Source organism: Rhamphochromis longiceps, linkage group LG9, assembly GCF_057381845.1.
Source record: "Rhamphochromis longiceps isolate RC_006_pf linkage group LG9, R_longiceps_female_GT1.1, whole genome shotgun sequence".
NCBI lineage: Eukaryota > Metazoa > Chordata > Actinopteri > Cichliformes > Cichlidae > Rhamphochromis > Rhamphochromis longiceps.
In genome coordinates, this window is record NC_140565.1 from 10,919,451 (window position 1) to 10,943,662 (window position 24,212).

At 39.9% G+C, this 24,212-nt stretch overlaps 1 pseudogene; it reads right to left on the minus strand.

The window, feature by feature from the left end:
* Nucleotides 1-957: 957 nt before the first annotated feature.
* LOC146661726 (polypeptide N-acetylgalactosaminyltransferase 17-like) overlaps nucleotides 958-24,212 on the minus strand; it is a 29,653-nt pseudogene continuing 6,398 nt past the window's right edge.

Below are 24,212 nucleotides of genomic sequence, written 5' to 3' on the forward strand. Positions count from 1 at the left end.
TGTCATCCTTTAAAAATAGCTCCATTTTTTTACATGCTAAAATCTACAAATTATACAAATTTCCATCCCCATAAATACAACCTTATCTAAGTAACGCAGTGAGTTTATTTGATCAGTTTGTCCTTGTTAGCATTTACTGCTGGCTTACATTTAGCAGGACTTTAACCAACATATGGTAATCCTATTTCACGCCAGAGAACGATGAGCAGTCTCTTCGTTAAGAGTCTGATCAGCATTCAGTGTTATGTTAGCATGCAGGCTCTGTCCCTCAGAGCCGCCTCACTCCTCTCTCCCCCTCTCTGCTAGAAACAGGCCCTTGTGCTCCCAGCAGTCTCCTCCTGTTTTATTTACATCTTAAGCATTTAAGCTGATGCTTCATCCAGAGCAGTTTAGCGAGAGTAAGCAGTAGGAGGTCAGTGTCTGATTCAAGGACACTATTTACAGGACATATGGTTGCTTCAGGATTGAACCCATAACTTGTCATTTATAGAACAGTCCCTTTAATGTTCGGCCACCTGGCTGCTTTATTTGTGGCTGGGTAATATTGTGTAGAAGCGCTTTTATAAAAAATGTGATGAAAGTACTCTTAAGTCGAGTTGGTGTAAGTTACAGCAGATGCCATGCAGCTGGAAGCTGAGGGTGAAATCTCTTTTGAAGTAGTCTATTTTGGGGGATGATTTTGAGGACTAATCTCACAGCATGCCGAAAATATTTTGACCACAACCATGAAAATGGATGGAGCAGTTAAAAGGAGAGCAGGCCAGCATGGTAGCTCATCTTTGCTGTCTCTACCTTATTTATAGTCCAGAAAAGCAAAATAAAGCATGAGTTTAGCAGCAAAAAATTACAAACAAGCTTGAAAATAAAATTAAACTGAAAAAAATAAGCATACTAATTAAAGTATGACAAATTTAAAGACTGCAGATGTATCCTAAAACACAGTAACAAAGCACAACCCAGGAAACCAGTTGTTTATTGGAAGACAATCTTGGGAGCAAAAATCCAGCTGATCACACTTATGCAATTTAATATATGACATCATATACATCTCAGTACGTTAATAATTTCAGCCTTTAAGGCCTCCTGCATTTCCACTATTGGTACTTTTGTGCATTCCTGATTCAATCCTCCTCTCTCGTTCATGTTCCAACCCTTTGTCCAAAAAAGTGCTTCCTATGTTTGACTAGGTTTTCAGTAGTTATGGCACACAGCAGTTAACCAAATAAATTAACTTAGCGCAAAGAAACTTTGTACCCAACTGCTTACAGTACTTCATGCTACGAGATATATTGCATCTGATGCTACAGAATGCTTGGTGGAAAAATAGCAATAAAAGTCAGAATCCATAAAACATAGAAGTGAGATTTAGCCCAGAGTCCTTGTTGGGGTGATTTGAAAAAAAAAGTACACCAAGTAATATTTTTAGCATATTTTTCTTCAAATTATAAATATTTACAAGGATTTGAATTTTCTGAAAAACATAAGAATCACTTTTCAGGCATTTTTGCTAAACTGTGTAAAATTTTCTCCTGTCACGAGTAGCCATTCCTTAATTTCTAAGTACCATAGACCAGCGGTCCCCAACCCCCGAGCCATGCACTGGTACCGGTCCGTGAGTCGTTTGGTACCGGGCCGCGAGTGTTGAGGTTCAGGTGTGCAATTTATGGTTTACCGGGGGTTTTTTTCTTCGTTTTATCGTTCATATTTATTGTTTTTATCGTTACCTCAGTTCCCCTGTGTCTTTTCCCGTGTGTTATGAACACATTTTAGTTATTTAGGGCCGGTCCGTGGCACAAAATGAATGAAATATTGCAGAAAGACTGATGGAAGATGGAAACTTTTTTTCCCCTTCACATAAGAAAGAACACGCTTTTGGTCGATTAAATGTCTACTAAAACTTAAACACTGTAAAGAAGTGGCACACAGGAATTATGGCAACATCACATTGAAAGTTTGTAAAATTCATATAGAGAAATGGTCCTCATGCTAAACTTTCACCACGTTGAATGTCCATGTTTTTAAAAAAAAACTAACAAAAACAAAAAAACATCAATTGTTTCCAAACCACCTCATCACTCGTCTCCTTAAAGCCATCTATTTTTGAGTCTTATTTCAAAAGCTAAGGAGCCCCCGCATCATTGATTGTCCACTGGCCAAGGTAACGTCAGGTGACAGCTCTTGGAAATAGCCTTTGTAATTGGTCCCAATGAAACTGGCCAGGCGATCACTGCTTCATAGTGTTCTTGATGGTCCACCTCTGCCCCGAGCAGGGCTGCAGGACCAGCAGGTGGCCGGAGTAAACATTAGCCGGCACCACCTCCAGACAGCGTCCAGTAGCCCGATTTATGATCGATTCGTTCTGCAAGGCAGAAGGAGATACAATACTTTGGTTTTAACAGATTTCACAGATGGTCTGTGAACAATGCGTGATGGTGACAGAACAGTATGTAACCAGACCGGGCCTTATGTGAACTGTTGCAACCTCTTTCTTAAACAAATGGCACTAACTTTTTACCTTACATCTATATAAAATAAGTAAGGTCTCCCTATTTCCCTAAGACTTCTACGTCTGCAGGACTCTTCACTGCTTGTCCTGCTGTGTGACAAAGAATCGATGTGGCAGAAGGTCTGCAGCATCACTGTTCAAGCTCTCCTCTTCCCGTGCTACAGGCTGTAACTCTTTAGTTTTTAAAGGTTACCCAAACAGAACTAAAAGACCAACAGAAAATTGACTTACAAAAGGTTTTTCACATTAAAAGAAAAAGAGAATCAATGCCAAAGTAAAAGGTATATTGAGTCGCTTGTTACCCTTTAAGCAGTCTGGGTTTAGTTGTCTTAAGAGGACCCCTTATTTTCTAGCATAAATATAATTTTACAACAGTTATTGTTCATATTAATCATAGCCAAAGTCTCAATTTATGTGCAAATAATCCCCGTTAACCAGACTGCTTTGATTTCAGTAATAGCAGAGATGATATCCTAATATAGTCATCACAAACAGACAGATCTATCTGTGAAGTCCTACTGGCCCCGGTGTTAAAACCTTCTGTTTGTGAGGGTTTTAACACAAAGAAAGGTGGCTTCAACGGAGGTATTCGGAATATAAAGGCGGTTCTGTCAGATAAAGCATGAACTACGGGGCTGCAGCAATGCTGAGTATGAGAGAAATGAAGATTCATGCAAAGCTACTCTCATATTAGAGTCCAAGAGAAAAAAGAATGGACCCAGACATGAGCTCAATAGGTCCCTTTTAAAATCTGACATATAGATACTTTTCCTCTCAACTCTATGCCAGTAAATTTTAGTTTCTCTTATAAACACTCAGTTATATCATTGAAAAAGAGATTTCTTTACACTTCTGACCTGAGAGAAATGCCATGTCTTCTGTTTCACGTTGGTCACCTTTTCACAATTGAGGAGCTGAGGAAAGTTGCTCATCTGATCGTACACCACACAACGAGTGTCCTCACCAGTGCTGCCTAGGGGTCCCAGAAACAGCTGACCTTCTTTAGTGTAGCGTCCTAACTAAGAGGAAAACAGATACGTCACACATACAGTAAACGGAAAGTTACTGAACTGGCTGAGTGAATACTCTTCTCTTTATTAGCTAACGATGAAATAAGTATGTGATGATGTACAAGTTGAAGGTAACCTGGCAGGAATTTTCCTTGATTATGCAAGCTGTTGGGTTTTTTTTTTGCTGCTTTGAACAAGAGGATGGTGTTGTTCCCAGTACTGCTGAGAGGCAAAACATGTCTTTGTTCTTCACTGAGTGCTAAACACAAAGATTTTCCTGTACATCACTGCTAATCACAGTGTTGTTTCAGCAGAGTTCTAACCCACATATAGCCCTAACATTTTATATACACCAAATTCTGCAGTTTTCTCAACTTGACAGAAAGAAAAAGCAGAAGTGAGTCAGATTCTTCCCGCTCTGTTTTCTAACCTTTGTGTCTTTCACTTCAGCTTTTTCGTTCAGATTAATAGTAATTTCCACTTTAGCAGTGCAGATAAAACAGTTCCTTTGGTTGCATCTAGCTCTGAGGCTTTGAGTGTGCTGACGATAAAGACTGATTGGGAAATTGTTTATATCGCATTCTGTTCCTAACAAAGCATGAATAGTGGTTGCAATGCCTTGCAAAAGATATAAAGATAAAGCTTTCCATCAACCACCCAGTCAGCCCAGTTTGGGTCTTTTTGCAGAGTAACTGCATCCTGTTTGCAGTACATCATACAAAAGTTAGGTGATTTAACAGCGTTTGGACTCAAAATCTTAAAAAATCCCACTTGTGGTCCCTAGATGTCACTGCTTCTTCTTAAGAACAGAGTATTTATTAAAATGTTTTTCTAGTATCTTTGACCACTACAAGTTACATTCATCTTTTCACAGATATTCATATCGCACTTTATTTTATGCACTTATGTGCTTTATCTGTTTTGCATACACACCTACAGCCAGTCACCATTTAACCTAACGTGCATGTCATCGGACTGTGGGAGGAAGCCGGACTACCTGGAGAGAACCCACGCTAAGACACCATGGGGTCGCTTTTATCTCCGTGGAAGTGCAAGTGTGAAAAACTGGTGGTCTAATAAAAACTGAAGACTTTTTGTTCCATCAAAAGGATAACTTTAAAAAATGCAACTGAAGCATGTCTTGTGAAGAAAGTGTGATGCGGCTGTTAGATTTGTATTGTTGATTGTCATTTATGCTTAGAAATATTTACTTATATATGCTTAGAGTTTTGTAATTAATTGTAGATTGGTAGAGGTTTTGATCCTTGATAGTCTGCAAACTGTGTGTGTATTAGACAGCACTTTGGGAGCATGAGAGGTCATACCGTGTTTTATTGTTTTATGGTAGGATTAACGTAGTTGCGTCTGTTCTAGTCTAGTCTTTGTTTAGATGAACTGCAGGACTTCCTCACCGTGTTATCTAGGATGAACCATCTAGGGTGAGGGGGAGGCTACCCTCTTCCTGACCAAGGATGTTTGACCCTTTGATCAGCAGTCCACACACACACACACACACACACAGACACACACACACACACACACACACACACACACACACACACACACACACACACACACACACACACACGCACGCAGTAAGGATGGGCGGACATGTCTCAGCCTCCACCACTCTCAGCACTGGAGCCCCCCAGGGGTGTGTTCTGAGCCCCCTGCTGTACTCTTTGTACACATATGACTGTGTGGCCACTACCAGCTCCACCACCATCATCAAGTTTGCTGACGACACCGTCGTGGTGGGCCTGATCTCTGATAACAACGAGACGGCCTACCTGAAGGAGATTAGGAATCTGGAGAACTGGTGCCAGAGGAACAACCTCCTTCTAAACGTCAGTAAGACAAAGGAGCTGATAGTGGACTTCAGCACTAAGCAGGAGAGGAACTACCAGACCCCCGTCATCAACGAGTGCCCAGTGGAGAGAGTGGACAGCTTCAAATACCTCGGAGTTCACATCACGCAGGACCTGTCATGGTCCTGTCACATCAACACCGTGGTGAAAAAGGCCCGTCAGCGTCTCTACCACCTCAGACGCTTGAGAGACTTCCAACTGCCCTCCAAAGTGCTCAGGAACTTTTACTCGTGCACCATAGAGAGCATCCTGGCGGGAAACATCTTAACCTGGTTCGGGAACAGCACCATGCAGGACAGACGAGCTCTACAGAGGGTTGTGCGGTCAGCTGAGCGCACCATCCGCTCCGAGCTCCCTGACCTGCACTCAATCTACAGCAGGCGGTGCTGGACCAAGGCCAGGAAGATCGTGAAGGACCTCAGCCATCCCAACAACAGACTGTTCTCTCTGTTGAGGTCAGGAAAGCGATTCCGCTCCCTGAAGACCAACACAGAGAGACTGAGGAGGAGCTTCTTCCCGCAGGCGATACGGTCTCTCAATCACACCACCACACAGTACTGACCCACACATACAGTTCTTACACACACACTGGACTTTCTGGACTTTGTTTTTGCACAACACTGGTCACTATATTCTTCATTTCCGGTTAATACTTGTACAGCTGCTGTTATTGTGTATATATTTATTTATATTTAGATTTCTTCATACATTCTTATATAGTTCTATACTGTGTATTGGTGTATTTTGTTGTACAGTTATTTTATTTTCAACTTTAATTTATATATTTTATCTTATTCTTCCCAGTTAAATTTACCCTTCATTCTAATTTGTGTTGTACAGTTATTTCATTTTTAACCTTAATTTATATTTTATTCCTTCCTAGTTAAATTTACCCCTTTTTAATTTTTCATATTTATTTCCTACCTTATTCATAGCCTTTCCTTTTTTGTTTTCTTTAGGTCACGAGCAGTTGTCCAAGCATTTCACTACATATCGTACTGTGTATGACTGTGTATGTGACAAATAAAATTTGAATTTGAATTTATTACTCTTTGTGTGTATGTAGACGTCATATGTTAACGAACTTATGCATATTCATGTAACCTCAATAAAAGGACAGTGGTACGGGAGGACGGACGAGAGCAACTGGGGCCAAGCGAAGGAACGGCGATTGTCCGGTTCTCTCCCGTGCACGAGTAACATGAAGCTTGCCTACTTCGTGTCTTGCTTTGCAGTGTAATTATATTGCCTTTAACGTTCCAGCGGATGGGTTCAAGCTACAAACCTATCAGCGGCACTCATTTTTCCAGAATTGAATTGAAATTTTAGCTCCTTTAGCATTTTACCACTGAAGCCTTGACTTTCTGCCTAAAGCACCTGTTTACCACTGTGAGCTAAAAAGAGAGGCCCTTAGGGCTGAAGGGATGAAGAGCTGACACTGGCTGACTCAGGGCTTCAACACAAAAAGTGCAAGACACAATTTTATTCTGACAGCAGAACTCGCTCCTTGGAGGATTTCAGCTGAGCCTGTGATTGAGACACAGCTGCAAATCACATCACCGGAGAAGCTCACTGTATGTTTTCATGAGAAAGCAAAGCAACTGGAAAAAGATGGAGTATACTCTTTAGTATGGTGGTGAGGAAGAGTGTTGTACCTGAGGACCCCACCCATGGCATGGGTGCAGGGTGGCTGTGTGGTTCTCCTTCACACCCTGATCCATACACAGGTGGCTTGCTTTAGAATTGCGGACCTTAAATACACAAAAAAAAAGAGTCAGACTTAATTCATAAAATATGAATATTCCCCAAAATAATTACCGATTAAAAATGTATAAAGGCTAAAAACAAGGATGTGTCAGTGTGGATCAGACAAAGTTCTAAATCTCATTTATTTTCTATTAACAGCTGAGAAGATGTGGATGTACATGCTGTCTGAGTCCCTGCTTTCTTGTTATATTTTGGTCTGTGGAGGAGATACAAGTTTCTTAGGACTTTGTGTAAGTATCATTTATTTAATTTCAGTGGTTTAATTTGTACATCAGATCTTACATCTACAAACTTACTTTTTCCTGTGTCTTTGTCCTTCATGGCTCACCTCACCGTAGAACAGCGTATCGTTGTACCTCCTCATCTCTGGGTAAACGTTGTCTAGGTACCAGTGAAAGCTCTTACATTGCAGACTCTTCCTCAGTGCAACCCTCTGTGATATGTCTCCGTAATCAATACCGTGGTTCTGCAAGAGCAAAGGAAGTTATTATGCCTAAAGTCTCTACATAAATTGTGGAACCAAAAGAAAAACTGTTTGGCTCTGAACATGGACATCTGATAGTCACAAACAGACAAGCATGACTGACAGCATCCTCTCTAAGAGAGGTCTTGGTGCAGAAAAATGCCGTTCTCACCTCCATGGGGATGTTCCAGGCCAGGTAGACATTGGACTTGTACTCATCCATCCAGACCTCTGCCACACGCAGGGCATTAAGGCGTGTGTGGAAAGCTATGTTACTGTGGTAAGGTTTCTTCATTCGTGCAATATGAGCCACTCTGGAGCAAGGCAGCACCTCCATACTGCCTCCACACAGCCACACCTGTGGGTAGTAGGAGTATGAATTAAAGCTCACAATAATATACTGCTGGCTGCTGGGCAGCAGGAAATATAAATAGGCAGATGCACAGTCGCCGCGATGTCCTGATTTATAAAGTCAATTACAGCTAACAGCTGGAGCATAGAGCACCTGGAAGGACGTGTTTTCTTTGTGCTGGAACTAATGAAAGCTAAATCTGTACATTTAGAAGTCCTTCTCGGTTTTTCTTCTTGTTTTCTGTTATATAAAAAATATCTAATTGTTGCTTTTATTCATTTTTTTCTAGCCAACCTTAAGGGGCATCAAGAGGAGCTGAGGTTTTCGGCACTTCAGCACTGGGTTAACTTTTAAGCTCCAACTGTGAGTATACATACATAAATGCATGTTTTTTTACTTATATTGTTTGCTGTGACAACGTATCATCCAGAGCACTCTCCCAGTCAGCGAATACACCATGATGATTCCAGGCATGTCATTAAAGATCAACAAGAAGAGACGGTCAGAAGCACAAGTCATGCTTGAAGATGTGGCCAAAACATCTTCTACAGTTCACCATGCTATTTCCCAGCTTTGATGTAGGACAGCGGGCCAGAACAATAAGACATGAATGCTAGCATAGCCCCAAGAGCTACACAACAACAGAATAAAAAAAGAAGCATAAAAGCAAGCAGTTTACACAATCATAAAAGCATAAGACAACAAGTGAGTTTTGAGTTGGGACTTAAAGAGAGAGATGGAAGAGATATTTCTTAAATCAGGAGGTAGGGAATTCCAGAGTCGTGGAGCAGAGCAGCTGAAAGCCCTGCTCCCCATGGTGGCAAGACGGGGGGAAGGGACGGAGAGAGAAAGGGAAGAAGAAGATCTAAGACATCGAGATGGGGCAGTGATCTGAACCAGATCAGAGAGATATGGAGGAGAGAGATGATGAATAGCCTTAAATGTGTACAAGAGTATTTCTTCTTCCTGACCAAGATTCGTTCCTTTTGTTGCTTCTCATTAACAGAGGTCAAAGAAAGTATAATGATAAAGTGGAGAACTACTGGACATCATTCATTTTTGGTGCTAAAGGTTTAAGAATTAACTGCAGCAGAAGAGCTTCACCTGCTTGTGAAGTGGTTTAGAAAAGAAACCTCAGAGCATGAAGGTTGAATCAATTATCTCCTCATACAAACCACCCAGCAGCTGAGCTGAAAATGATATCAGAATGGCTAGAACAATGTTATGGTGCATCTAGAGCTACTGAAACAGCTCTTAATGCAAAACTTTAAAAAAGAGCTTTTTGACCTAGCAGACTTGCTATTGAAGAAATAGGAAGCTGAACAAGATAACTTCCTCCCAGGATCCTCTCTGGAAACAGCCAGTGGTACTCATCCCTTTTTCCAAAAGCTTCTACACAACCTCAGGAAAAATGGACATGCCCAAATAAGGGCATCATGTAGCTACAATCTCTAAGTTGATCAGTGGTGGAATCCAATGACCTAGCTGTAATCCTTACTTCATTCACAATGATAGCCATCAAAATCAGCAGGTCAAGACTGAGGTATCCTCTGCAGGTTTGGAGAACAAATGTGCAAAGCCAGCAACTGACCAATTAGGAACTATCCCAGCCACAGAAAAACACAGCCCTTAAACAAACACAGAGGCTTCAGAGGAAAACCCCTTGAAGAACAGATGAGAACAGGACATGGTGCTGTGAATTCATTCATGCAGGACTGTGAGTGAGATCAAACCACTGGACCCTGAATTGACCTCTCACTGTTAGGTAGAATTGTTGTGCACATCCACAAGCTTCAAAAGGAGATTAACTGCTCTCATAATGAATAATTTACCCAGAAAGTGGATCTCGGCAGGGTACTCACAGAAGAACTGAGCATCAAAATGGAAAAGAAAGAAGATTTAAGACACGTTAGGCATGGTTGTTGTTGACAGAAGGACTGGTCTGAGTATTTTGGAAACTCCTGATCTACTAGGATATTTCTGTATTACCATCTCTAGGGTTATCCCAAGGGATGGTCCAAAAAAGAGGAAATATCCAATGAGAGACAGTTCTCTGGGTGAAAATATCTTGTTGATACCAGACCCGACCAGAGACTGCTTTGAGCTGACAAGAAGGCAACAGTAAAACAGATAACTTCTTCTTAAAAACCACTTTTGCATTACTTTGAACCGTGAACCTTGAAGAATTTGGGCTAGAGCAGCAGAGGACCATATCAGGTGCTACTCTTGTGAGCTAACAGGAAAGTCTCCACAGTCAGGGGATCTCAATCAGATAGATCACCTTTGGTATATGACGCAATGGGAGATTCCCATCGTGAATGCACAGCTGACAAATCTGCATCAACTGCATGAGGCCATCATGCCACGATCAATCTTTGAGGAATGTTTCCAGTACTTTGTTGAATCTATGCCATGAAGAATTAAAACAGCTCTGAAGGCAAAAGAGTGTCCAACCTAATACTGACAAGGTGTATCTAATAAAGTATCTGCTGAGTGTGTCCAACCCACGAGCCTTCTGCTGTGAACATAATGAAGACATGGATATCCAAGCTATCTGAACCCACGTCAAAGTGATGTGAGCGTAACAGAAACTTCAAACTGACAGGTCGCCAAACAATTGCACAGATGCAACCTATTTCACTCCTGACAAACATTCCTACTGGATAAAAAGTAGGTCCGTCAGTCTTTCTTCACACTGGGAACAATATGAAACATGTTCCATCCACAGATAAGGAGCACTACAAACAGAAAATGGGCACATAGGTTTTAAAGATAACCTATGTGTTTCTGTTACCCAAGGACACGGGTGCTAACCAACAGAGGGTATGCCAAAAAAAAACATTTTACTGCTCTCTGCCACACTCTAAGATAAATAAGCAGTACTATGATTTCATGTAAAAGATGTTGGACAACAACCATGCAAAATTGCCCCATAGAGGTGCTGATATCTACCGCTTAACATTCATTATCCCAAGAATCCTGTTAAAACCCAAACAGTCATTGATTCAAGTGCTTGTTATGAAAGAGTTTCTCTGAATGAGGGCCTTCTCCCTGGACACATCCAAACAATCCTCTTGTAAGGGTTGTAGTGAAATGTAGAAATGTTGTTGTCGCAGGGCAACTCTGGATATGTGTCCCACTGCTTTGTAGTAAAAGAGGAACAGAAAGAAATGTGGTTCTTGAGATGTGACATTGTGGGCTAGATTCATGTCTTTGCTAATACTTCATCTCCAGCAGTTGTAATATATTTATAGGTGCGTTGAAGCTGAATTTTAGCTGTTTTATTGCATCTGTACACGTTTACTTATCTAGACTTAATTTTGGGGGGAATCTTGATATTTTTGATGACAAGATATAAGAACTTTCCATTTCAGATTCAAGTTATGACCAAGTCAACTCAAAGACAAGGCAACCGTTTTTGTCTTTCTAAAAATATTTGATTGTTTAGCTTGCTGGATAAAAGCCAACACACTCGGGTTGTGAAAATGTTTGACGTTATTTTTTCAGGAAAAATCTAATAACCTTGCAGAAAAACAAAAGACTCTCCAATCTCTCAAAATGTACAGAAACAAACTCCAACCTTCCTGCTCTGCTCTACGTGACCTATTTATCTCCATTGCCCTGCTGTGAGCTGCTCACACAGGACTGGTCCTCCAGGACTCTTAATGGGGCCTCATCAGTGGTGCCACGCTACGGTGGCCACTGCTCCACTTAAAACCTACAGGGGTAAAGAGGGAGCAGGAACAAGAGGAAACTGGGTGACACACAAACCCTGATGCCTAGTTCGATGTTCTCCCCTCCGTAGACGTCCATGCCTGAGTCGAGTAGACCGAGTTCTCCAAAGTAGTCCCGATTGGCCACAAAGGAGCATCCAATCATGGCAGGCGTCCTGCAGCCAGGAAAACACACTATCATGTGACACTGAGCGTTTGCAAACACCAGAATGTGTTTTTTTGTGGCTTTATCTGATGTTTATTTTGGAGTACTTTTCTACAACCCAAATCTCCACTATGCAAAGTTTCACACTTTATATTTCAGCCTATTATGTGGAGGGTAAATCTAAACATTTTTGTGCATACTCATGCAATTTATTCTTATTTTTAATTAAAGAATGGAAGGAAATCCAATTTAACACAAATATATGGGTGATAATCAGATAATTAAAATCCTATTTTCACCACTCTCTAATTTAGGCTGTAATTTTTTTATTGCTTTAATGAAGTCTGGTTTCCCATCAGGAGCTTTTTTTCTTGTTTTCCCCTAATCTTCCCCAAAACTAAAAAAAGAACTTGGTGGCAGTTTTATTGAAAATCTTAAAGAAGTGGAAAAAAATACATCTCAGAAGTGTGAGATCTGTGTTCACGTTTAAATGGGAGAAGCTGGCATACCTTATTGGTGCAGACATGTCTCCCTCCTCCCACCACTCTTTGGGTGGATTAATGTACATGCACCACAGTTCCCAGTTGTAGCCATGGCCAGAGTTCTCATAGCGCTCCACCTCAAAGGTATCGTGCTTGATGTTGTCGATTGACGGCAAGATAATCCTCTTGTGGTTTTCTTTTATTCTAGCTAGAACTGGTTCTGACCTGAAAAAAGTGCAAACACACACACACTCACACATTTAGTTGACTTTACTTTGTGCAGAAACAAAGTTTATAACATCTTTTAAGAGCACCACTTTTTTCATCCACTTCAGTCAAATAGAAAGTTCCTTGTGTCGTCCCAGTTTTATCACTAATTCTGTTTGATTCAGCCGAGTTGAGCTCTGCAGGGGGCAGTGAGAGAACTGCACGGTATACCTTAAGTTATGCACTGAGCTCGAAAATGAGATCCACAAAAAGACATCAACAGGATGTGGCAGTTGTCTTAGCGGGGTTAATAAGGTCCCTCATTGCATGCTAATTTCTTGACAGTATTTAGCCTTTGATTCAGTTCACCACCAAGCGCTCAGCTTTTTTGAATTAGTACAAAACCTTCATTTTTTATGGTTACTAAAAATTTACTTTTACGACAAGTTCTCCAAGAGGGGTCCTGTTTTGGTGTGTGTTTTATGTGTGCTTGTGATGTTTTTTTTTAAATAAAATCCGTTCAACCTGATCCCACAGCCTCAAGTGTCTCATTTTAAAACTTCTCAGGCGTGAAATAGCTTGGCTCTTCCTTTTATGCAGCTTCAGCTATCCTTTGTCTTCTCTTTCCATGGTTTCTTTGCACTTTGTAGCACTCTTTTAACACTGATACCCAAAGCTCTATTATTGTCATTGTTGTTATCATGAATAAGTAGAGAGATACTCCCATACGGTTTATGACAAAATTTAATCCGAAGTGATTGATGGCCCTAATCATGACCTTTTGACCTCGCCCCTCCCCCCCGGAAGCGAGTAATGACCGTGACGAATTGCATCCGGAGAAGGGGGGGGCGGGAACCCCCCGACATCCGGAGAAGGGGGGGCGAACCCCGGAAGCGCGCCATCTGTCGCTAAGCGTGTCGAATTGCATCCTGAGAAGGGAGGGGGGGTAAACCTCCGGAAGCGCGCCATCTGTTGTTGGGAAAAAAAAAGAAAAAAGTTTTTAGAGGGAGGAGAATAAAAGCAGAGAGGAGGAGTTCACAATTTCTAAGCCTCAGACACACAAGATGGATTTCATTCTGCAGCCCAGCAGCTCTCCTGTGTCCGATGAGATCTGCTCTCCCAAAGAAGAAGGCTTTGAATATGCCATATTCAAATACAGCATATTTACTAAGGAAGGCCTCGATCCGGACCTTATGACACTTCCGGAAATACTCCGGAATTGTCTAGTCATTTTCAGACCTGATGCGTCATGTTCCATATACATGAGGGGAGGGGTTTGGTTCCTGAAGCACAGCGGTGATGCAGCAGCTGATTTTGTGCTGTATAGAGAGACAGAGCGGCAGCTAGTTTTCCGCAAACTCATAGTCTGAATTCTGTTTCAATATTATGACGATTTTCTCTGTATTTCTTAATGGGAATAAAGAGTGACTTCCTGTAGAGATTTCAATAGTATTTTATTTTCCTATAATACAGACGCAGTAAAAAAAACCTTTAAGATGATCTGCCTAGCAACAAATTGCATTTTTAGGCTACACCATAGCTTGTGATGAAAAGAAGAACTTTCTATCCGCTTGTAACCTACAGGCTGCCTACCCCGTATGTGTAAAAATGAATAAATATCCCTTAGTGAATACTTTTCTTTGAATACTACTTTTCCTTTTGAGAATCCCTTTTACAAGGGACTGAAAAAACAAACCATAATTGCCGTGACAGGCGATCTTGTTTACACACACACACACACACACACACACACACACACACACACACACACACACACACACACACACACACACACCGCGGGTCAAGGAGGAGTGAGATATCAGATATCAGTTTTTTCTCAATGCTTATAACCTATAACGCGCCCCCCAAAACAATATTATTATTATTAAAACATCTATAAGGTAGGTTTTGCGCAGCCTGCTCCTTGTCAGACCAAAGTTTTTTTCTTCATTACTTTTAGCTACTTTTACACTGGGTTTTCTCAATAGACAGAAAATGAAAATGAGGAGTCAACAGCCGATATTATCATTGCTTGTAACCCGGTAAATAATTTCGTACATCTCCCCATAAAATAAGCCTTAGTGGAAAAAAGCTCATATTCAAATAAGTTTATTCCCCTCTGTGGGAAAGAGTTTTTTTCTCAGAGTCAACCATGAGGCGAGTTTTGTCAACAGCAATTGTCCATTTGGTAAAACAAATATCCGCCTCTAAGTCGTATTTTACCGTTGCAGAATGTGGAAAACAGACAGCCCTCACAGGAGGCACCCAGGGGCCCACCTCACACACCATAGTTAAAATATTTAAATTTCAACTAAATTTGTAGTAATGATCGGATTTCCTCACTTATCTACACCACACTCCTTGATTTCTTATCGTTTCTTATCGTTCCTCTGTCCCTTAATAGAAACTATCCTCCCTTTCAGTTGTCTTTTGCACTTCCATATCGCAAAGCAGTTACTGTAGGTTATTTTCTGCTTATGCATTAATGTAATTAATTAACTTATTTATCCTTAAGTACGGTAATGACTTGAGTTCTAATGCTTTTTGTCTCTTGAGTTAGCCGTCAATGTGGGATTTTTTTACCCTTTTGTTCAGTTAAAGCTGCCTTTCATTCTTCAACGCAGCTTAAACTCTAATAGGTAAGCTTTCTTGTAATTTCTTAGTTCTGCAGGCTTCTTGAAAGACATCCGAGACTCTTCTTTGGATGCTGGATGCCTTTTGTTTTGTTTTCTGTCAAGATGATCCCACACTGCTTCGATTATCTTGAGGTTCGAACCCTGGAGAGATCAATCCATGACTGATGCGTTGTTTCATCCAGGCATACTTTGACTACAATGGCAGTATGTTTGCGATCATTGTCGTACTGAAAGTTGCTGCCAATCAGACATTACTTGGTATTACATGGTCGATCAAAATCTGGTGGAACTTTTCTACATTCATAATTTGATTAATTTGGATAAGAGCTCCAACAACACTGGCTGAAATCCAGCCTCAAAGCACGGTAGAGTATCCACGCTGTGTTAAAGACGGCTATAGACATTCACTGTTGTATCTCTCTTCGGACCTCTTCCATGCATATTTCAAATTTGGATTCATTACTCCATAAGACATATTACAGCTGATTTCTTTTTCCAGTCAATTTCTTGTGTAATTTGGCACACCTCAGCCTTATTTTTCTCTGTTCTCCTTCCTTAAGAATGGCTTATTAACAGCCACCCTTCCAACTCAGATAACTTTTGATGAAATGTTTACAGCACTTGAGTTACTCGCCACGGCCATCCTAAATGCTAAGAACACTAAACTTTAATTCTAAATTACGTTAACCAGAAAAAACAAGCCAAAGTCGAGATGTTGCTGAGCTGACCTGTGCTATGCTATGCCTTCTAAAGCACGTATAATGTAAACAGAACTGGTCTTTGCACAGAAGCCTGTGGAGCTTCATAATTAACCTCAGTGTGTGAAGAGCACTCTCCATTTAATAATAGCTGTAATAAAATGTTATGGCCGACGGTGTTAAACGCTGCACTTGGGTCTAGCAGGGAAGATTTCAACTTTTCAATACGAATGAAGGCTGAAAACTGATTAGATTAATGTCTGATGATCTTTTCTGTGCTTCTTCAAGTTTGTAACACCAAACATATTAAAGGATGATGTAAGGCTCACAGGAAGAGTTTAATTAGACACACATTTACTATTTTCTTTATACTCTTTCTTTCTTGACATGTTTAATATGATTACTATCAGAGGAGAAAATGACCCTTGTGTAGTTTAAAAAAGTTTTATTTAATCAAACTGTAATGTTGTTGAACTCTGACGGACGTGTCTTTTAATCTTGTCAACAAATCCTTAATCATCTAAATCTGCCATTTATCATCTAGTAAAATGTTCCCTCTGCTTCTGCTGCACATCTCCCCGGACACTCTCCGCTTCACCTGTCCTGTGCAGGTGGTCCAACCCCTGCCTGCCTCCTTAAACTGGGGTGTTTAAATCTCTTTACCTCTGTTGTGAACTTCACACAAAGTTTGTGGTAACAAAATCAAACTGACGAGGATCTCGTTTGAAAAACACACACTCACGAGACAAAATAAAAACAGACTGCTCAAAGCAAAAGCAGAGCCCTCACAGCTGGTAGTACAAAACACAGCGACAACATGCGTATTAGATACCCTCAGTGCCAGAAGCATAAATATGAAAAAATGTGATCACCAAGAGTATCCTAACAACGGCGTTGAGGTGGGTGTTACAGTAAAAAAAAAAAGTAGCCAAATTTTCATCTGAAAATGTTGAATTTTAGTAAAAACAATGCTCTGTAGTTTGATACTGTCGTTACAGACTAAGCAGATGTTTAAAGCCTTCGGACGCTCATTTGAAACGCACTCATTCTCCTTATCAGCTGGAAACATTAAAGCCGTAAAATGACTTTTTCAAACGGATAAAAACTATTGAACAACAGCAATGTTGAGCCTGTTCCAAAATTTGGATGTACATGTGTTGAAGGTGTGGGTCTTGTTGAATTATTAAACATACATTCTTTAATTTTTCGAGCCACAAAAACAACAACTTTTAATTTTCTTCTGCTTGAGTATCGGCCTCGGGTAGCTCTACTTATCATTGCTCAGTCAGTTGTCTGTTTGTGCTACTTTTTTAAGGAGCAGCGTATTATTGGTAAGGGTGACTTTATGTGTTTAGCTACTTAAGTGGAAGTACTGTGGATAGTTTTACCTTACATACATAGATCTACCAATACAGCTTCTGAGGTAACTGTTTACAAAATGTTATAATCTATTCAAAGGTTCTTTGCAATTTTACATTGATAAACATTATCCTTAACACATTTGGCCCACATAAAGTACTATGGCCATCACACTGTCATTTAGAATTGTTTAAATAACTCCTGTCTTAAGTCCTTCCATCAAAAAAAAAAAAAAAAAAAAAAAAAAACATGGTTCACTTTTACATCACAAAATGTTAGAAATATAAGTCGTTCATAACAAACTGAAAGGTTGGGAGTTTAAAAATCCAAACCGATGGAAGAATCAGAATCAGAATACTTTATTGATCCCTGGGGGAAATTATTTTTTGTTACAGTGCTCCATTATAAACCAACATTAAGACAAGACAGACAATACACTAACTAAGAATAGTACAATATATACATATATATACATACATACATACATACATACATAAGTCACTCATAAATAAATAGCTGGAAAAGAAACATGTGTAGCTGTAGCAGCAAACAGTGTGTTAAGTGGATGCGTTGTACAGGGAGATGGCCACAGGCAGGAAAGATTTCCTGTGTCGTTCAGTGGTGCTTTTCGGTAATCTCAGTCTCTCACTGAACGTGCTCCTGTGACTGACCAGCATGTCATGGAGTGGGTGGGAGGTGTTATCCAACATTGTCTTTATCTTGGACAGCATCCGCCTCTCCGACACCACCTTGAGGGTGTCCAGCTCCATCCCCACAACATTGCTGGCCTTACGGATCAGTTTATCGAGTCTGTTGGCATCTGCGACCCTCAGCCTGCTCCCCCAGCATGCAACAGCATAGAGGATCGCACTGGCCACAACAGACTCATAGAAAACTCATAGAAAATAGGAAGCAGAAGTAGAAGACTATAACGTCTCAGAGCACACGGTGTCTATTATTGTGTAGACATGTATAAATAAGAGCTTAATAAAGATGCTTAATTTCTTAAGAAATAAACAGGTGGAGTGATCTTTATCAAAAGTGGATGTTGCATCTGTGGCTAAACCACTGTACCCAAAAAAACTTTAAAAATCTACTGTGTGTGAGGCTGTGTAAGTAAAGCTTGCCCTTCACACCCGCGTGTAATAAACCATTTGTTGAGGGGTTGTGGATTTGGCACCTCAGCATTGTGAAAGTGGGGAAACATGTTTCTGGCTGTGCATAAGATTTCTGCTTACAACTTAGAATCTCAGTTCTAAATGAAATTCAGATGTTTTTTTTAAGTATGGCTAATGTATTATTTGACTTCTAAGACACACACACACACACACACACACACACACACACACACACAAGAACAACACAGAGAAGAACAAGAGGGGGTCGTTTTACTACGCATCATAAAAACGCAATCATTCATAACATGGACAGTGAGAAGTAAAACTCGTCGTCTTACCACATGTTATATTCTGTAAACTTAAAATAATCCGCAGAAATTAGAGTTTAGTGTTTTAATTCATCTATTAAAAAACACGAGTCAACATTACTGAAGTGACGCTTTAACGATGCGTCTTATCATCGTGTTTATGATGATAAAACATGTTCTCTCGTTAGTAGATGTCTGCGCTGTCACTTGTCACGAAAATGTTCAGAGCCAGGGTTCCTCTTTAATTACCATTGATCGTTAATAGGGTCACAAAAGATTTGTCGCATTATCCCCATAAACAAAATGCTTTTATAGAAATCATTGTGATACAAATATTTAGATTCTTGATTCACAATGTGCACGAACTCAAAATCTTTAGAGGTTCATATTTACTGATACTGTCGTGACCTTCCTTCTGTGATTGGATTTTCACTTATTGTCGGCTTTACAGTCACATAAAATTCATTCCAATTTTTTGCCTTTGCTTCAATTAAGGTGTTTCTTTAAATCTACAGCAGCTCCCTTTTCAAAAGGTTTACTGACATAGTAAGGAAGTAGCTAGGGAACTCGGTAAGTATGAGCAACAACAGCTTAGGGACTGTTTCTACAATAAAGAGGAATTCATCATCATCTGCAGTTCATCAAAAAAAAAAAACAATTCAGCAGATCCTCAAAGTATGGATACAATCTGTTTTCAGCTGTAGAGGTACGCTTCACGTACTTATCAACATGCAGTTTAGAGGCTTGCATTAGAGTGCTTTGGTACTTGGACCTCTTTTATTTAGCACGGTTATACCGTTGTGTATTTAGCTATATAAATATGCTCAAGAGTCTATCGTATGTTTGTCATGCAATTAAAAATTCAAAAATATAATTTTTAAATCAGTAACTTTGCAAATTTAGCGCGGACCCTCACCCCTCCCTCCGGCTCCCACGGCCCCGCTGTCACCGTAAGACTCATACTCTTCCCCCCACGTATGCTGCTATTGATCGTTGTCAGTTGTCAGTAAACCTTTTGAAAAGGGAGCTGCTGTAGATTTAAAGAAACACCTTAATTGAAGCAAAGGCAAAAAATTGGAATGAATTTTATGTGACTGTAAAGCCGACAATAAGTGAAAATCCAAAAAACGCCTCCAATCCTAATGATCTCCCCCCCCCCCTCTCCCTCTCTCTCTGTGTGTGTGTGTGTGTGTGTGTGTGTGTGTGTGTGTGTGTGTGTGTGTGTGTGTGTCCTCACAGAAGGAAGGTCACGACAGGAGCTTTTTTCAATCAGTTTTTACAAGAAGTGTAGCTCATACAATGGTATAAATGTATTATTTGCGATACTTTATAAATATGAACCTCTAAAGATTTTGAGTTCGTGCACATTGTGAATCAAGAATCTAAATATTTGTATCACAATGATTTCTATAAAAGCATTTTGTTTATGGGGATAATGCGACAAATCTTTTGTGACCCTATTAACGATCAATGGTAATTAAAGAGGAACCCTGGCTCTGAACATTTTCGTGACAAGTGACAGCGCAGACATCTACTAACGAGAGAACATGTTTTATCATCATAAACACGATGATAAGACGCATCGTTAAAGCGTCACTTCAGTAATGTTGACTCGTGTTTTTTAATAGATGAATTAAAACACTAAACTCTAATTTCTGCGGATTATTTTAAGTTTACAGAATATAACATGTGGTAAGACGACGAGTTTTACTTCTCACTGTCCATGTTATGAATGATTGCGTTTTTATGATGCGTAGTAAAACGACCCCCTCTTCTTCTTCTCTGTGTTGTTCTGTGTGTGTGTGTGTGTGTGTGTGTGTGTGTGTGTGTGTGTGTGTGTGTCTTAGAAGTCAAATAATACATTAGCCATACTTAAAAAAACATCTGAATTTCATTTAGAACTGAGATTCTAATTTGTAAGCAGAAATCTTATGCACAGCCAGAAACATGTTTCCCCACTTTCACAATGCTGAGGTGCCAAATCCACAACCCCCCAACAAATGGTTTATTACACGCGGGTGTGAAGGGCAAGCTTTACTTACACAGCCTCACACACAGTAGATTTTTAAAGTTTTTTTGGGTACAGTGGTTTAGCCACAGATGCAACATCCACTTTTGATAAAGATCACTCCACCTGTTTATTTCTTAAGAAATTAAGCATCTTTATTAAGCTCTTATTTATACATGTCTACACAATAATAGACACCGTGTGCTCTGAGACGTTATAGTCTTCTACTTCTGCTTCCTATTTTCTATGAGTTTTCTATGAGTCTGTTGTGGCCAGTGCGATCCTCTATGCTGTTGCATGCTGGGGGAGCAGGCTGAGGGTCGCAGATGCCAACAGACTCGATAAACTAATCCGTAAGGCCAGCAATGTTGTGGGGATGGAGCTGGACACCCTCAAGGTGGTGTCGGAGAGGCGGATGCTGTCCAAGATAAAGACAATGTTGGATAACACCTCCCACCCACTCCATGACATGCTGGTCAGTCACAGGAGCACGTTCAGTGAGAGACTGAGATTACCGAAAAGCACCACTGAACGACACAGGAAATCTTTCCTGCCTGTGGCCATCTCCCTGTACAACGCATCCACTTAACACACTGTTTGCTGCTACAGCTACACATGTTTCTTTTCCAGCTATTTATTTATGAGTGACTTATGTATGTATGTATGTATGTATGTATATATATGTATATATTGTACTATTCTTAGTTAGTGTATTGTCTGTCTTGTCTTAATGTTGGTTTATAATGGAGCACTGTAACAAAAAATAATTTCCCCCAGGGATCAATAAAGTATTCTGATTCTGATTCTTCCATCGGTTTGGATTTTTAAACTCCCAACCTTTCAGTTTGTTATGAACGACTTATATTTCTAACATTTTGTGATGTAAAAGTGAACCATGTTTTTTTTTTTTTTTTTTTTTTTTTTTGATGGAAGGACTTAAGACAGGAGTTATTTAAACAATTCTAAATGACAGTGTGATGGCCATAGTACTTTATGTGGGCCAAATGTGTTAAGGATAATGTTTATCAATGTAAAATTGCAAAGAACCTTTGAATAGATTATAACATTTTGTAAACAGTTACCTCAGAAGCTGTATTGGTAGATCTATGTATGTAAGGTAAAACTATCCACAGTACTTCCACTTAAGTAGCTAAACACATAAAGTCACCCTTACCAATAATACGCTGCTCCTTAAAAAAGTAGCACAAACAGACAACTGACTGAGCAATGATAAGTAGAGCTACCCGAGGCCGATACTCAAGCAGAAGAAAATTAAAAGTTGTTGTTTTTGTGGCTCGAAAAATTAAAGAATGTATGTTTAATAATTCAACAAGACCCACACCTTCAACACATGTACATCCAAATTTTGGAACAGGCTCAACATTGCTGTTGTTCAATAGTTTTTATCCGTTTGAAAAAGTCATTTTACGGCTTTAATGTTTCCAGCTGATAAGGAGAATGAGTGCGTTTCAAATGAGCGTCCGAAGGCTTTAAACATCTGCTTAGTCTGTAACGACAGTATCAAACTACAGAGCATTGTTTTTACTAAAATTCAACATTTTCAGATGAAAATTTGGCTACTTTTTTTTTTTACTGTAACACCCACCTCAACGCCGTTGTTAGGATACTCTTGGTGATCACATTTTTTCATATTTATGCTTCTGGCACTGAGGGTATCTAATACGCATGTTGTCGCTGTGTTTTGTACTACCAGCTGTGAGGGCTCTGCTTTTGCTTTGAGCAGTCTGTTTTTATTTTGTCTCGTGAGTGTGTGTTTTTCAAACGAGATCCTCGTCAGTTTGATTTTGTTACCACAAACTTTGTGTGAAGTTCACAACAGAGGTAAAGAGATTTAAACACCCCAGTTTAAGGAGGCAGGCAGGGGTTGGACCACCTGCACAGGACAGGTGAAGCGGAGAGTGTCCGGGGAGATGTGCAGCAGAAGCAGAGGGAACATTTTACTAGATGATAAATGGCAGATTTAGATGATTAAGGATTTGTTGACAAGATTAAAAGACACGTCCGTCAGAGTTCAACAACATTACAGTTTGATTAAATAAAACTTTTTTAAACTACACAAGGGTCATTTTCTCCTCTGATAGTAATCATATTAAACATGTCAAGAAAGAAAGAGTATAAAGAAAATAGTAAATGTGTGTCTAATTAAACTCTTCCTGTGAGCCTTACATCATCCTTTAATATGTTTGGTGTTACAAACTTGAAGAAGCACAGAAAAGATCATCAGACATTAATCTAATCAGTTTTCAGCCTTCATTCGTATTGAAAAGTTGAAATCTTCCCTGCTAGACCCAAGTGCAGCGTTTAACACCGTCGGCCATAACATTTTATTACAGCTATTATTAAATGGAGAGTGCTCTTCACACACTGAGGTTAATTATGAAGCTCCACAGGCTTCTGTGCAAAGACCAGTTCTGTTTACATTATACGTGCTTTAGAAGGCATAGCATAGCACAGGTCAGCTCAGCAACATCTCGACTTTGGCTTGTTTTTTCTGGTTAACGTAATTTAGAATTAAAGTTTAGTGTTCTTAGCATTTAGGATGGCCGTGGCGAGTAACTCAAGTGCTGTAAACATTTCATCAAAAGTTATCTGAGTTGGAAGGGTGGCTGTTAATAAGCCATTCTTAAGGAAGGAGAACAGAGAAAAATAAGGCTGAGGTGTGCCAAATTACACAAGAAATTGACTGGAAAAAGAAATCAGCTGTAATATGTCTTATGGAGTAATGAATCCAAATTTGAAATATGCATGGAAGAGGTCCGAAGAGAGATACAACAGTGAATGTCTATAGCCGTCTTTAACACAGCGTGGATACTCTACCGTGCTTTGAGGCTGGATTTCAGCCAGTGTTGTTGGAGCTCTTATCCAAATTAATCAAATTATGAATGTAGAAAAGTTCCACCAGATTTTGATCGACCATGTAATACCAAGTAATGTCTGATTGGCAGCAACTTTCAGTACGACAATGATCGCAAACATACTGCCATTGTAGTCAAAGTATGCCTGGATGAAACAACGCATCAGTCATGGATTGATCTCTCCAGGGTTCGAACCTCAAGATAATCGAAGCAGTGTGGGATCATCTTGACAGAAAACAAAACAAAAGGCATCCAGCATCCAAAGAAGAGTCTCGGATGTCTTTCAAGAAGCCTGCAGAACTAAGAAATTACAAGAAAGCTTACCTATTAGAGTTTAAGCTGCGTTGAAGAATGAAAGGCAGCTTTAACTGAACAAAAGGGTAAAAAAATCCCACATTGACGGCTAACTCAAGAGACAAAAAGCATTAGAACTCAAGTCATTACCGTACTTAAGGATAAATAAGTTAATTAATTACATTAATGCATAAGCAGAAAATAACCTACAGTAACTGCTTTGCGATATGGAAGTGCAAAAGACAACTGAAAGGGAGGATAGTTTCTATTAAGGGACAGAGGAACGATAAGAAACGATAAGAAATCAAGGAGTGTGGTGTAGATAAGTGAGGAAATCCGATCATTACTACAAATTTAGTTGAAATTTAAATATTTTAACTA